The sequence below is a fragment of the Diplotaxodon limnothrissa genome, linkage group LG7 (assembly GCF_057381915.1).
Source record: "Diplotaxodon limnothrissa isolate DT_005_m linkage group LG7, D_limnothrissa_male_GT1.1, whole genome shotgun sequence".
Lineage (NCBI taxonomy): Eukaryota > Metazoa > Chordata > Actinopteri > Cichliformes > Cichlidae > Diplotaxodon > Diplotaxodon limnothrissa.
The window spans coordinates 46,727,825-46,741,868 of record NC_140602.1 but is presented as its reverse complement, the minus strand read 5'-3'; the positions used below and the strand labels follow the sequence as shown (position 1 = coordinate 46,741,868).

General features: G+C 41.0%; 1 protein-coding gene across 1 annotated transcript in view; it reads left to right on the top strand.

Annotated features, from left to right (window-relative positions):
- Window positions 1-14,044, top strand: part of unc5cb (unc-5 netrin receptor Cb) — a 142,501-nt gene that overhangs the window by 135 nt on the left and 128,322 nt on the right. The gene's annotated exons all lie outside the window — the stretch shown is intronic.

The following is a 14,044-nucleotide window of genomic DNA, read 5'->3' as shown; positions in this document are numbered from 1 at the left end:
TTCTTCACCAGTGAACCTTTTGGCTTTGCTCTCAGGAAAACTTTTATGAACTCTCGTGGCGCTGTTGTGGTGGGCAAGACAAAACGGAATCATAATTAGTCACACTCCTAATAGAAGAATACAGTGTGCCACTTCATGCCCCCGAAGTTCGGCTGTACTAGAAATAATAGGCTGTAGCCTTCATTAAAGCAGGCTGCCTACTGCTAAGCAGTTTTATGTGAGGTAAATATGAAGATACTACATCCAAAGAAGCCTTCACTGGGGGAAAAAAGTTTTTATTCAATAATTTATATTAACTACGCTTTGCACTTGGAAACCAAAGCATCACAGCCCTGCATCTGTTTCTCCGAGGAAAGAAATGGAGAAGTGTTGCTTTGAAGCTCAAGAGATTTAGTATTTTATTTAGTATTTATTTATTTATTGTCATTGTCAAGAACAATGAAATTGCGTTTGGGGCTTCCATACAACCCCAAAAAAAGAAGAAAATAATAAATACCCCTTAAAACCCAAGTGTACATATTTAACCCAGTGTGACTCCAATGCAATAAGACAATCCTTAGCAATAATGTTCGTAGAAATTCAGACAAAGACCTGAGAAACCCTTAATATTGTGGCTGTTGCTTTAAATCTTCCTAAACCGTTAAAGATTTTAGTGTAGGCACACAAAAAAATAGCATTACACATAAAAAAAACGTGTTAGAAAACTGTAATTAGCCACAAGAACCCTGAATCACAGCAAGTTATTACAGGTAAAATATAACATGTAGACCATTACCTGCAGTCATATTAGAATATTCCTGTTCGGGCTGCTATTAATCAAATCAAGAAAGCTGAACTTCCATTCATTCTCATATTATTCAATCTTACTCAGTGTTGATTGATGACTGCTGTAATCCCCAAATTAGAGGTCCACTATTTGAAAACAATCAGATCATCTAAGAATGAAGAATGATCTCAAAGCCCAGTGAAGCTAGTAATGCTTAAATGATCTTGACTTTTTGCTCAGGAGAATGTCTAATTAAATAAGGAAGTTTCAGTCGTGAAGTGAAGTTTGCCAAGAAAATCTTCAACACCCCCCCCCCCCCCCCCCCCCCCCCCCCCCCACACACACACACATATCTCGGCAGCGAGCTTTAATTTGTCATTATGCTTGGTTTCAATCAGTAAGCAGATTTACAAAACCTCTCCTTCAAAGAATTGCCTGGTGAAAGATGTTTCTGTAAACTGCAGAGTGGCTGTCAGTCACAGAAATCTTGGAGATAATGCCACAACACCTGAAGCCATTTACTTAATCTTCTTTCTACCGTGCAAGATTGTCAAACAAAGGGAGCTGAGAAAAAGCCATCTGTGTTAGGATTTAGTGTTCACTATGTGTTTGTGCATGTGTATCAGACGCCAAGAGTGTATGTCTGTGGAATTAAGGTAGGTGGTCTGTCTTGTCTGGAATCTACTGTTGTCTGAATAACATGATGAGATGGAGGGGAGGGGATGGGAGGGGAGGTTTGACCATTTCAGATATACTCCCTTCTGCAGTGACATCATGAACAGTTAGGGGTTTTTTTTTGTGAGGCTTCAGTGTTCATGCAAAAGTGTTACAAGCTCAAATTGAAGTCTAAGCACATATCCCAGACAGGGGAAGAGGGTCTGTGAGCAACCTTATCTAGCTGCTCCAGACCTTCATCTCACTCCTACATAGTTAATGAGCAAGAAGAGGAAGAGGAAGAAAGAGAGAGGGAAAAAACCCCAGCACAGGTCCAGTTTCTGAAGGGCATGGTGAGATGACATAATACCCATTCCAAAACCCCAGAGAGCCCTGTGCCATTGACTGGATGGGAATACGAACAAGGTTCTTATCTGTCCATTAAGAAGTCGATACACTAGGAGAACATTGTTTGAGCCTAATTAATGGGCCTCGCTATTTTGGGGCACTGATGAGCTCTACACATTTTCTAATCGCTGGAGAGTCACTTCTTCAGTGTAAAACTACTGGTGATCAAAGTGGCTCACTTACCCGGGCGCTCTCTGTAACGCTGTGCTTCTACTTGCAGCTCTTCAGACCTACTTTCTGTGGCTGTAAATATGTGTTTACAGTTTTTATTTATTTTTTGAGAGTGCTTTCTAATCCTCTAGACAGAGGCGAGCACCGGGAAGTGATCCTTCTCATTAACCTGCTGGACTCTTCAGAAAGGAGACAAGTTGAGACAGATATATGCAATGAGCTGCCAGGAAAGTAGCTGAGGGCTCTGACAGCAGCTTGATTTGAAACCCTTGGTACGGTGGAGGTGTCAGAGCTCCACCGTACTGTTAAAGCTGATGGAGGATGTCAAGTTCTTACAGGGAACATATGGAATAGCTGCTCTGATAAAAGATTTATTGGCAGGTGTGCAATCAGGTTGTATTTTTAATTATTATTATTATTTTTTTAAATCTTGGAAAAAAACCAAGACATCTGAGATTAAACAGTTATTGTGCCGCATTCAATTTAGCAGTGGATCCTCTCTTTTCCGTCACATTCTGCCCCGACCTAAAAGTCCAAACTCCCTCACCATTGGGCTGTGGCTCATTTTAGTCCAGTTCACATTTATTTATCCAGGTTTATTAAAATAAAAAAAAATCAATAAATGCATATTAACCATATATGCTGCTCAATAGTCTTTAGTGGGTAACATGCATGTGTTGTGCTACATGCATGATAAGGGAGGGAAAATCACTTTTTTAAGGTGTTTCCTTTTTCTCGATTTCCTTTCATTTCCATGGCTGACCTTAACGCTGGCATTTATATAGTGTACCTCTTGTGTTAGGCAGTGGATACATGGGCGCTGGCATTCCTGGGATTAGTTCAGTTTTTCCACAGCGCTGTTCTCGTGCTGCCTCTCACACCATGTTTCTGTCTCTCCTGCCTCTCCACTTTCTGATGATGTGTCCTCTGAGGATTGTTTATGGAGAGAAAAAGTTAAAGGACAGCTATGGTTTCAGATATATTGTAACTCATACACAGTGAGGCTTCTTTGTTTTCCTCGTACGACACACTCGTTCAGCTTTTAGGCTACTTCTGTGTGCTTCGTAAAGAATGCAGGTAAACGTGAATGTTGTTTTTTTTGTTTTTTTCCCTGCCTATTATTATTCTAAGAGGCTTCCCCTGGGGCTGCTAACATTACAACCATAGAGGTCATTATATAAACTGGGTCTACATGCACAATGAGAGCATTGTGCAAAGAAGCAGTACATATAAATGACCTCCTGTGATAGCCTTTGCCATCAATGCAAGCTCGCAGTACGTGATATTTAAAGCAAATTTATGTAACTGAAGGATTTTGTGTAAGTGAAGGAAATTAAGATTGAGCTGTGATATGCACAGGTGAACGAAGAGAGCAAAGTAAAAAAAAAAGTGTGTACACAGTATGGCTGTGTGAGGTCACAGTTGCATGCTGATTGCGATTTAAGCCAGACGGAGCCTGGTAGCGAGTGATAATTACTGTGAAAAGTAGCTGCTGAGTTTGCTTCCTTGCTCTACTTGATGTCATATGCTATTGTTATGAACGCAAAAAATATACTCTGTTGCTATTTTGGGGCCGGGAACAGCTGTGGCGGCGGACACGAATACTGTCTGTCATTGCACTCAGGCCTGTCGTGAAGATTTTTTTAATTTGCTTTGGTTATGTGTTCACATTCCCCTTTAGTTCAAGTCTTCTATCTAAGAATTTTTTGGCCAGTTCATCAGAATGCCTCGGTTTGATTATTTTGTGCCTTTTCTTTTCTTTTCCAATATTACCACAGCACTTGAACTGTTACTTTTACCTCAGTTTGATGATGCAAATATGGCAGAGTACCAAATGATGTCTAAATCAGTCACATTTTTATAGATGGTTCACAAAGTGGGGTCTGGGGACCCCCGGGGAACGTGACCCATATCCAAGGATAATTTTCTATAAATAACTGAAGTGTTCTATGTCATTAAAAACTGCATGTGATCAGTCGGTGACCATTTATGTCAACAAAAAATATTATGCCAACCAAAAATATTGTGTCCATTACTCCCTCCCCCATTATCAAAATAAAGCCAAAAGAAACTCTGACATTGTGATACATCATGTCAGTTTCTCATGAAACCACTCACATCTCTTAGGGTGTGGGGAACCATTCCTGCTGCTATATACTCATTAGCCAGCTTGCTAGCCTTCCATCATCAAGAGTCAAGCCAGTCGACATTTTGAGTAACACTAAGCCTAAAATCCCTAAACTCAAGGGGACCACTGGGATTTTTCTTTCTCTCCCTCCTAATGGGCCTAAAAACATTAAACTGGCTAATGTTTCAAATAATGTGTATATATAATGGCTCACTGGGATTACCTCTTTAAACTGTACAAGTTCAACACACAGTAATCCCAGTTAGTGGATATTTAGCTCTGCCCCACCCACCTTCTATTCAAACCTTCTGTTTGTTAGAGACAGCCAATCTGAAGAATGTGAGAGGAGTTAATACGGCTTTGTTTCCGACGGTGGATAAACCGAGGCACGCTATAAGATTAATAAGTAATATGTGATTGAATCATGCAAAGCTGCTCCAGTAGAATCCTTGGATAAACTGTGGACCTGGAAATGAGCATATTAAGACCACCATAATCTCCCCTCAAAACCACTAGAATGTAAATTCCTTATCAGAGAGTTAAAAACTTAAAATTTCCTATAAATTCTGCCTTGTTTTTCTCAACTTATGTTAAAATGTAATCCCTGATCATCAGCATAATAGAAAGTTGAAGCTCCTTGTAAACTAAACCTAAACGTTTTCTTTTTCCTACTGAGTTTTGTGTTAATGCTTCCATGCAGTTTTGATGTGTTGTGCTCATACTGCATGCCTTTAAAGCAATTTACAATTTAGCATTGCGAGTATACTTGATTTGTGGGGTGAATAATAATGTTCTCAGATTGCCGTGTGCTAAAATCTTGAAGTAAATGAAAAGAGATTTGGGGAGGGGGGACTTCAGAGAGGGACAGAAAGATTAGAGGTGAGGAGGAGGAGAGGGACCTCGAGGCAGGAGAGGGTGGGTGAGAGAAAAGGGTGAAAGCAAGATATGGAGTGAGGACAGGGACAGGCTTGGAAGGAGAAGAGAGTGTGTCATTAATCACCCTGTGTGACACTCTCAACTACAGGGGAGCTTCACAGTGCAACATTCACTCCTATTAGCAGTCCATTAGCAGAACTCGGCACAAGTAGCAGCACTTGACAAGCAGGCCTTTGCCAGGGAGGGTGACTTGTGTCTCAATACAATGCATGCTGCACCACCTAGATTGCGGGCGTGCATGATTTTTCTTTTTAGGGTACAGTAAGTTGGAGTGCACCACAAGGCAGAAATTACTCGCATACTGTAGGCTACGGACAGCAAATGAAAATAATTGTATAAAAAGTCCCACTTTCAATTACGCTGCTGGATGAGATCGGAGATAATGATTGTGAAGACGACGATAGTGGTGACCTGATTTCCTACCTGCTGTACACCCTTTGCCAGAAAGCGGCTCTCCAAAGTTGAGATGGCTGATGCATTAGAGGTACAGTCATTTCTCATTCAAAGGCTTGTTGGCCTCTTACTAGCCAAGAGCCCTGTGATTACAGGAGCCTCGGCAAGGGAGGGAAGGGGGTGTGGACCACTGTCCCTGCTCTTGATCTACAGTTCATTTATGATTAAAGATCAGAGCCGGCAGTCAGAAAATCAGGGGTTGAGGTGGGGTACAGAGGAGGACAGAGCCAAAGGGAGAGAGAGAAGTGATTATGAGTTAAGTGGCCCTTCTCATGCCATTATAAGCAGCAGGGCTGACAGAGCACATCATGAGTGAGTATAAGTACACACTCCACTCCTGCCCTTTAATTTGGCATCATGGCCTCCCCCCTGATGTTCAACCACTAATGTCCTCCTGCATTTTTGTGTTCCTAACAGGATATCAGCCAAGGACAGGCAGGTAAATGAGGGGAAAAATATGTGGAAGGAACTCAAAGGAAGTCTCACTGTATTTGTGCGTCATGTTTTTTAAAATGGAAGGAACGGCCTGGCATTTACGTAGGGCTTTTCTAGTCTTACACTGCACCTTTTCAAACACATCCATAGAGCACTTGTGTTTTATGGACTTAAGCACTTTATCTATCTTGCATCCACACCTGTGGCCAATTTAGAATAACCAATTAACCCGACGTGCACATGTTTGGACTTTGGGAGGAAGCCAGGCATGCAGGCACAGGGAGAAAATGCAAAGTCCACACAGAAAGGCCTGAAGACCAATTAATTAATCAATACGTGTTTCTTAAAGATTTGTTAAAGATGCACAATAACAAATTATATTTTTTATACAGTAAACTAACTCTTATCCCATATTTCTGATGTGTTTTTTTAATACAATTGTTTAATAACCATTTGCATTTTACTATAATTGAGCTGTTGCTGTTTCCAGACATGCTATTTACTCTTGTAAAGTTGATTAGGATACAAAATAAACAGAATTAGGGGGGATTTGAGAAGCTCCTAGAACGTGGCTAATCTTATGTAGTCGCACAGACGCTATAAAAAGCAAAATGTGCTGGCTGACAGAATGCAGTTATTTCCCTGATGTCCTTTAACGTTGTTCCCTGTAGTCTTAGTTTCCTGGCCCAGCATGGAGTATGAACAGCCTCGGTAACTGCTACAGAGCAAGCACTGGTCTGATGTGGCATAGCTCAATAATCTAGGCCAAAGATGGGTGGTAGGAAGTTTAAAGGTAAAATAATCCATCATCAATCCATATTCTATTTTCTCATGCCTATCCAATTTAGGGTACACCCTGGACAGGTCACTATGCTGTTGCAGGGATAACATATTCAGTCAGCTAGCCAGCCGATAATTGTAGCTTAAAATACTGATGTTCACCAGTCATTGGAAATTGTTGACAACCAACTTTTGAACCCTAACACTGTCATTAGTGTGCTTGTATCTCCTACATACATGCATACTAAATATTCCTGGTTAGATGTAAGAAATTCCCCAAAAACAAACGTATTGTAGCTGATTGATAAATAATTGGGACTCTACAAACAGTCTTGAACACAGATATCATCCTTTCATACTCTTTCAGTGCTCTACTCTGTTACCATCACATTACCATCATTTCTGCTAAAACCAGACTAAATGTTTAGTTCTGATGAGGAAATCGGTAATGAGCGAGATGATGTCAGTGGTGACTCATAACACCTGACCTGAGTCACAAATATAGCACAGAATCACTCAGGTTTTGGTGTTTCTATAGAAATTCAGTCTCTTCCTCTCAGAATGGAGATGCAGCTGCTATCCCTCCCTCAGTTCTGACTCTGATTGACAAAGCTAAACCCTTAATCCCGGCTTTGCCCCGTCTTGTGCTCAGAGGCAGAGCCTCACTCGTGGAATGAGACAAAAGCAGATATATACAATGAAAAGGAAGAACACTCATCTGTAATAAATGATTTGAGAAGCCGGCTTATATTGACTTAAACCATCAAGTGGAAACAGCCGCACATTTTATATACCTGCAGACTTCAACGTTTTCCTCATTTTGTTGTCTCATCTCTGCATTTGTTAGAGGGGTGGTGGTTTCCAGTTGCTGCGCTAACGTCTGGTTGGGGAGGGCTGTGGTCTACGTATGTCAGCAGAGCAGAGAGGAAGGGGGTGGAGGTTATAGGACCCCTTGTCCCGTGTGAAACATGAGAGTAGGAGACCCACGCTCCCCATTTCCTGTCTTTACTTTATCAGCATCCGGCTCTCTTGTTATTCCTGCACTCTTAAAGCATCTGATGAAAGCCCGACCACAGATAAATGTTTGTGCCGTCTTGTTTTTTTTATGGGGCTCAAATGAGGTACTTTACCCGCCCGTCCCCCTCCTTCATTCTCTCTCTCTCTTTTTTTGCCTCATTCCTGTCTGCTTTTGAGATGCCACAAGAGAAGTTATAGTCTCTGGTTTATATTATGGTTCCTTAAAGATAGGCTTGGGACATCTAAAAGGACAATGGGAGCTCTTGTTCTTCAAAAAGAGTAAATTTTTGCTAGACATTGGGGAAGAGACTTAGGAAAAGTTGTATTTTTTGTCTGGAAAGCCACATTTGTGCTGACTGTGTTAAATATATCTGTTTCTACCTACAGATTATTTGGCATCCTTTAGATCTGGGCAGTGAAAATTGGTAATATTTTGAAAATCCTAACTCCTAGCTATGTCCTTTGCGCTCCACTCTTTTACCATTTTAGAAATGTTCATGTACTGTACACTCATAAATTCACCGTGCTTCTGTTTTCTTAGCCTTCTTGCATGACTATGGTGTTTTGTGTGCTGTGCGTCTCTTTGTGTGCGCACATTGTTGTTTGCCTGCATATGGTGACAGAGTGTGTGTGCATGCGCGCGTGTATGTTTATTCAATAATAACAGAGTCCGAGAAAGTCTGTTTCAGATAAATCTGTGCGAATACCAGACCATTCATCCTTAGGAAATCAATCTTTCTCATAATTCCCCTCATTTTTCTTCCATCTGTTATCTACAGAGCTGCCAAACAGACTTTTAAACAGAGCAGACCATTACCAGGGGGCAGAATTAAATGTGTGTCAGAATGCCAGCCTGTAAAGTTGTTGTTTTTACTGAGTTAAATGAGGTGCTAAATTAAAGCTTCACAATTGTTATGTACTGCTGGATGATTGATCCCCCCGCCCAACCTTCCATACATTCCTGTTGAGTCAAAATGCGAGAGAGGGATATTTTAAAAAAACACACGTCTCTTGAAATCATGCTCGTCTTGTCTTTTTTTTCTGTAATTACACTGTGCGTGTCTCAGCAAACACTGCGGAATTCATCAGGTTTAATGTAAAAAAAGAAGACGACTTTAAAAGCAGCGTTAACTACACACTCTACCACCATCATGTCTACCACCACAGGCTCAAACAGCCTTGTGCCTGACCTGTTTTCAGCATTTCAGGCTTTATTGCTGCAAGTCCAGTAATAGTTTGAGGTTGCACTTGGGTGTCAGCACTTTCCTGTGTGTTTGTGTGTGTGTGCGTGCCATATCTCCACGATCAGACCCTGGTGTTTTAAGTAATGGCAGACAGTGTTTAACTGGGGCAGGCTCAATGGGTCTCATTTAAAGGGGGCCCAGACAGAAGCCCCACGGTGAAAGGTTATTTTATGACTCCTAACATGTAAAGCACACCGTTGAAGCTGCTGCAATTTGTGGGCTTGCCAGAGCAGGCAAAATGTACTGTATTGTTGTTCTTCTGGAATCTGTCAGGAAACCAAAAGGCGGTGCTAATAAGTTACTCTGTTGTCTTTTGATTTGTATGCATTCCTATTTTAATGAATGATATTGAGATGAGGTTGCTAATAACAGAAGGCAAATGAGCAAATCTGAAAGTTCACTTCTGTAGCTAAATGTCAGAATTACATTATGCTCTAAGACAAAAGGATTGAAAAAAGCAGCACAATATTTTCCTGCAGGGCATTGCATTCATATATTCATTGGTTTAAATGCGCTTACTTTAATACAGTATAAAAGTTGTACGGTGCAATAATAAATTGGTGGTAGAGGAGAGCTTGCAGCTTTGCCTTTGCCCCTTTCAAGAACTTAACCAAAGAGTAGGCAGAAATTGAATAATGGATGTTGTTGTGATGATTTCTCAGAAATACGAGGGGGGTTGGCAGCCCCCTCCCCCCAAACCAGGTCAAATGTCTGAAATGGATATATTTTGTATACAGGATGAGCTTTACTGCATTCAACACAACTCTTGTTTGATGTGTAACCTTCACAAGCTCCTAGTCCATCCAGGCTTGAACACAAAATAGACGTTTATTGTGTTTTAAATGCTGCTGGTACATTTTACAGACTTAGGGATACATGCATATTGGAGCGCCAGTACTGTTCCATTTTGAAAGGATAATTTTCTGCAGTTTAGAAATATGCATGAATAGCTCAAAGTTAAACTTGGTGGTTCTGAAGCTGTCAGTTGGGTGATTGCTGTGTGGTCTTTGACAACCTGTTTTTAAAATGTGTTTACGGTGTTTCCAGAAGGATAGATGCAGCTTTCCTTTACCACCAGTATAAAGTTATTTGCTAGAACTTGTTTCACATCATGGCATTTGACTGCCTATTTACAAAGCTAGCTGCTCTGCAATCAGTCATCTGTACTTTCAATTCAATGCAGTTCAATTCAGTTCAGCTTTATTTATATAGCACCAAATCAGAACAGTTGCCCTAAGATGCTTCATATTATAAGGTCAAGGCCCTACAATAATACATTATAAAAGATGTACAGTGCAATAATGGCCAAATAGTGCTTACCATTAGCATGTCATTGTGGCTTCATAGTGTAGTCGTTCACTTGACAAGCAAAAAGTAGCAAAAAGTTTCCCGCTGTCAGGCCTTTAGTTTTACTGGTAGTTATAATATTGGCAATAATACCTTAATATTGTATTAAATGTAGAATTTTTGGAACATCACACATTCTATTCGATTTTCCATTTTGAATAGGATTGCTCCTGGTAACTAGTTTGCTAGGTTTTTAAACAAAAGAAAAAAAAACTGGACTAGTTGCACTTACTGAAAGATGGAGAACATTTAAGCATGCTTGAAACAGACAAAGTTTACCATTGGCCAAAACCAATATCTTGTGTGTATTTTATGAGCTATATCAAAATTTCTTCTTGAGTCAAATGATGTCTTAGTTAGCATGTTGAAACATTTGGCTGTGTCTAACCTTGCAAGCACGCACAGTGTCAGATTAGTTTGTTTGTTTTGCTAACCTCAGTAGTGCTCGTAACAGTAGCCTCGGTCTCTTTCATGCTAGCTGCTATAGCCCAGTGCAGATAATGGTAAAACCTGGGTCTGTTATAGTTTGAACACCATCTCTGATCTGGTAACTATCAGTTTTTAAGTAAAATAAAATGGGAATACATTTTACTGACTAGTATTTCTAGCTGACTAGGAAGGTTAGCAACATTTATACTTCTAGTCACACACAAGCATATAGGAAATGAGAGGGGGAGAGAGAGACGTGGACCAAAGCTCTCCCTCTGGCCTGGAGTGGATGATGTGGTTTATGGTCAGCATTTTAACCACCAAGGCACAGGAGTGCCCCTCTGGTATCAGGGGTTTGTCAACCTACCCATCACTTTTTAAAGATAATTGCTCATAACACACTTGAAGGGTTTGTAGAGCTGCTCTCCCTTGAGTTAAATCGATGGAGAAGCGCAATCTCGGTTAGGGGGGGGAAAAAAATGGCAGAGCTTAGTAAGATAACAGGCTTGTTTCTCTAATTCCAGACATCCATAAACTATGACTCCATACAGTACACCAGCTGCACTGGAGTCAGCACACTAACTGTAAACCGATACACCATAATGGCTTGCTGTAGATATGCAGGAGCATGTGCAGCGGAAACCGATAATTCAGTGGTGACACACCACGCATAGGGGTTCCCATGGTTTTTAGGCTGACGTGAGGTAAGCTGATCCTTTCAGGTAAAAGCAAAAAGGTTTACACTGGGGAGATGTGGTGGGGGCGAGCGGGGTAACCTCTGCTGTGTAAAAGAAGGAGCAATACCGTAGTAAATTATCCCTGCTGATGAGTTTCCTCGGTAGTCGTTGCCCGGGTTCGTTACTTCTTGCATTTAGAAAGCTGCACATTACTAAATCACAGTATTTTTGTTTTTTAGAAGTCTACGAAGGCCTAACTTGCTTTCTGGTAGCCACTTTTTTTTATTATCACTTCTTTTCTCTACCAGATATTTTATTTAGCAGCTCATTATGACACCCAGGTAACAATATGTGGCCAGAGGAAGAGTAGGGAAAAAGAAAAGAGGTGAGGTGGATACAAGGATCTCAGAGCCAGGAATAGAAGAGCCACTCGTAAGCTGCATGGCTTTTACCCACAGGATGAACAGCCTGCGAGCATCCAGGATTCAGACACATTAACCCTCAGCTATTCTGGGCTGTTTTGTGTGGCTTTTTGTTTGTGGAAGAGAAGCAAAAATCTAGTAAACAAATACAACAGTGTCGAACAAACCAATGTTTTGTAAGGATTGGGCAGCTCTGAGCGTTACCAGCTCACTTGCATATTTCCATTCCCCTGCAGTTTCTTGGGAAATTTGGCTGAGTAATCTGAACCTTATTGTGTTTCTTCTCTGTGGAACACCAGATACCAGCGCAACCTGTTTTTGGTTTTGACTGCCATTTTTCTAGTTGGCAGTTGCTCACACAGAGATTGAATTTAGGGGACAAGGGCATGCAAACTCACGCTGGAATATTTACACAGTAGCTTCCATTCTCTTTCTGTTACTGTAGTTTGCTTTAATAAGAGCTTGACAGAATGCAGTACACTGTTGAAGGAATTTAAACCAGGCATGTCGAATCCAAGGAGTGTCAGCGGTCACTCCTTTAACACTGTTTTGTCTGAAGTCGTGGAGTCAAATTGGATTGATCAAAGCAGCTCTGACACACAAGGGTTGGACATGTGGGAGGACAAAAGTGATCAGCGCTTTGATGGATGTGTCACAATGAGGGGATGTAGCTGTCTAACATCTATCAGTGGATAAAGGTTTTCTCTGCTCAGCCTGTCACATCCAACTTTACTCATTTCATTTCTTTTCTTTTTTCCCGTTGGCTCTCTTCTCGCGCTCTGTTAGAAGAAGCTTCGTGTCAAGACGAGGGGAAAAAAAAATACTGTCAGTGCCCACAAAGAGAGTTTTTGTGAAGGCTTACAGGATTATTTGTTACTGCGTGGCCCCAGTTACATGCAGACAATCTCTGTCCTTTGAATTGGGGTGGTCTCTTGGGAGTGAAGCAGACATTTAAATTCAATCAGTTGCAATGCTCCCCCCTCCCTCCGCTCCCCCCCCTTTGCGAAACTCACTCATCATCTCACTTCGTTGATACAATTACGAGCTGTTCTGCATTGCCCATCTTGTTGTGATTATATATGTTTACATGGGAAGGAGGTGTTTACTGCGGAAACTTTGTCCACCCACCCGCCAACGCTCATTTAGCTACCGGAGAGAAAAAAAAGAGCTTCTGTGAGATTTAATGATATTTATCATCACGTGAAGAGAGTTATGATTTCCTGACAAACATTGTGATTGTATATTCCTGAGTAACATTCCCTTGAGATGAGCCGCTCCAGCTTTACTGTAAAAAAAAAAGAAAGAAGTTGATGTGTACATTGTACATTTAATTCCTCTAATTAGACAGAAGGCCCCTCAAACAACATATGTTTGTGCGTGGGGATCTATAGCATCGGCTCATGCAGCCTGTGCCCACATTTGCTTGTTTCTTGTTGCATTATAATATAATGGATATACAGGCCATATGCGGCTCTGTAGGCATATGCAGATTAAAATATCAGTAATGAGATGTTTTATTCTCGAAAATGTTTTTTTTTTTAATCTATTTTTTAATAATATAAAGTTCCAAAGAAATTATAACAACATAATATGAAACCAAAGAGAATAAATAATTGGATTAAAATTTTTTCTTTCATATTTTTGGCTTTCCACAAGAGGGTAAGTAGTTTTTTAAGTGATTGCCTCTACAATCGGTCTCTTAAATTGCAGGAGACTTTTGAAAAGAGTGAATTAAATAATTTGTTTTCCATTTCATATTTTTAAGTACCCATCCACCCCTGGCCTTGCATTGTCCCATTACTGCCACGTCCTAGTGATAACATTGCCCCACTAATCTTACTGATGGTTACATTGCCTGCTCGGGCCCCCAGCACTCTGTTTTATTGGCGGAGCATTATTCGCAGTGTTTTGACCGTTGTTTACTCCACAACATGCCACTTGTTATCGTCTGCAGCAAATGGCCATGTCTTGACCAATCTTGTCTGGCTTTTGTCTACTTTCCACTGGACGAGCAGCCATTTAGTGCAAGGGTCAGGGTTGTAATTGACAGCCACCACTAAACAAATCTGCTCGGCCCGGCGGTAGACCAACCCCAGCTCCCGTCCCCTCCCGCTACTCTAATCTAACTAATGCACCCATGTGTGTGCTGGAAAGTGAATTAAGCATAGAAAACTCAA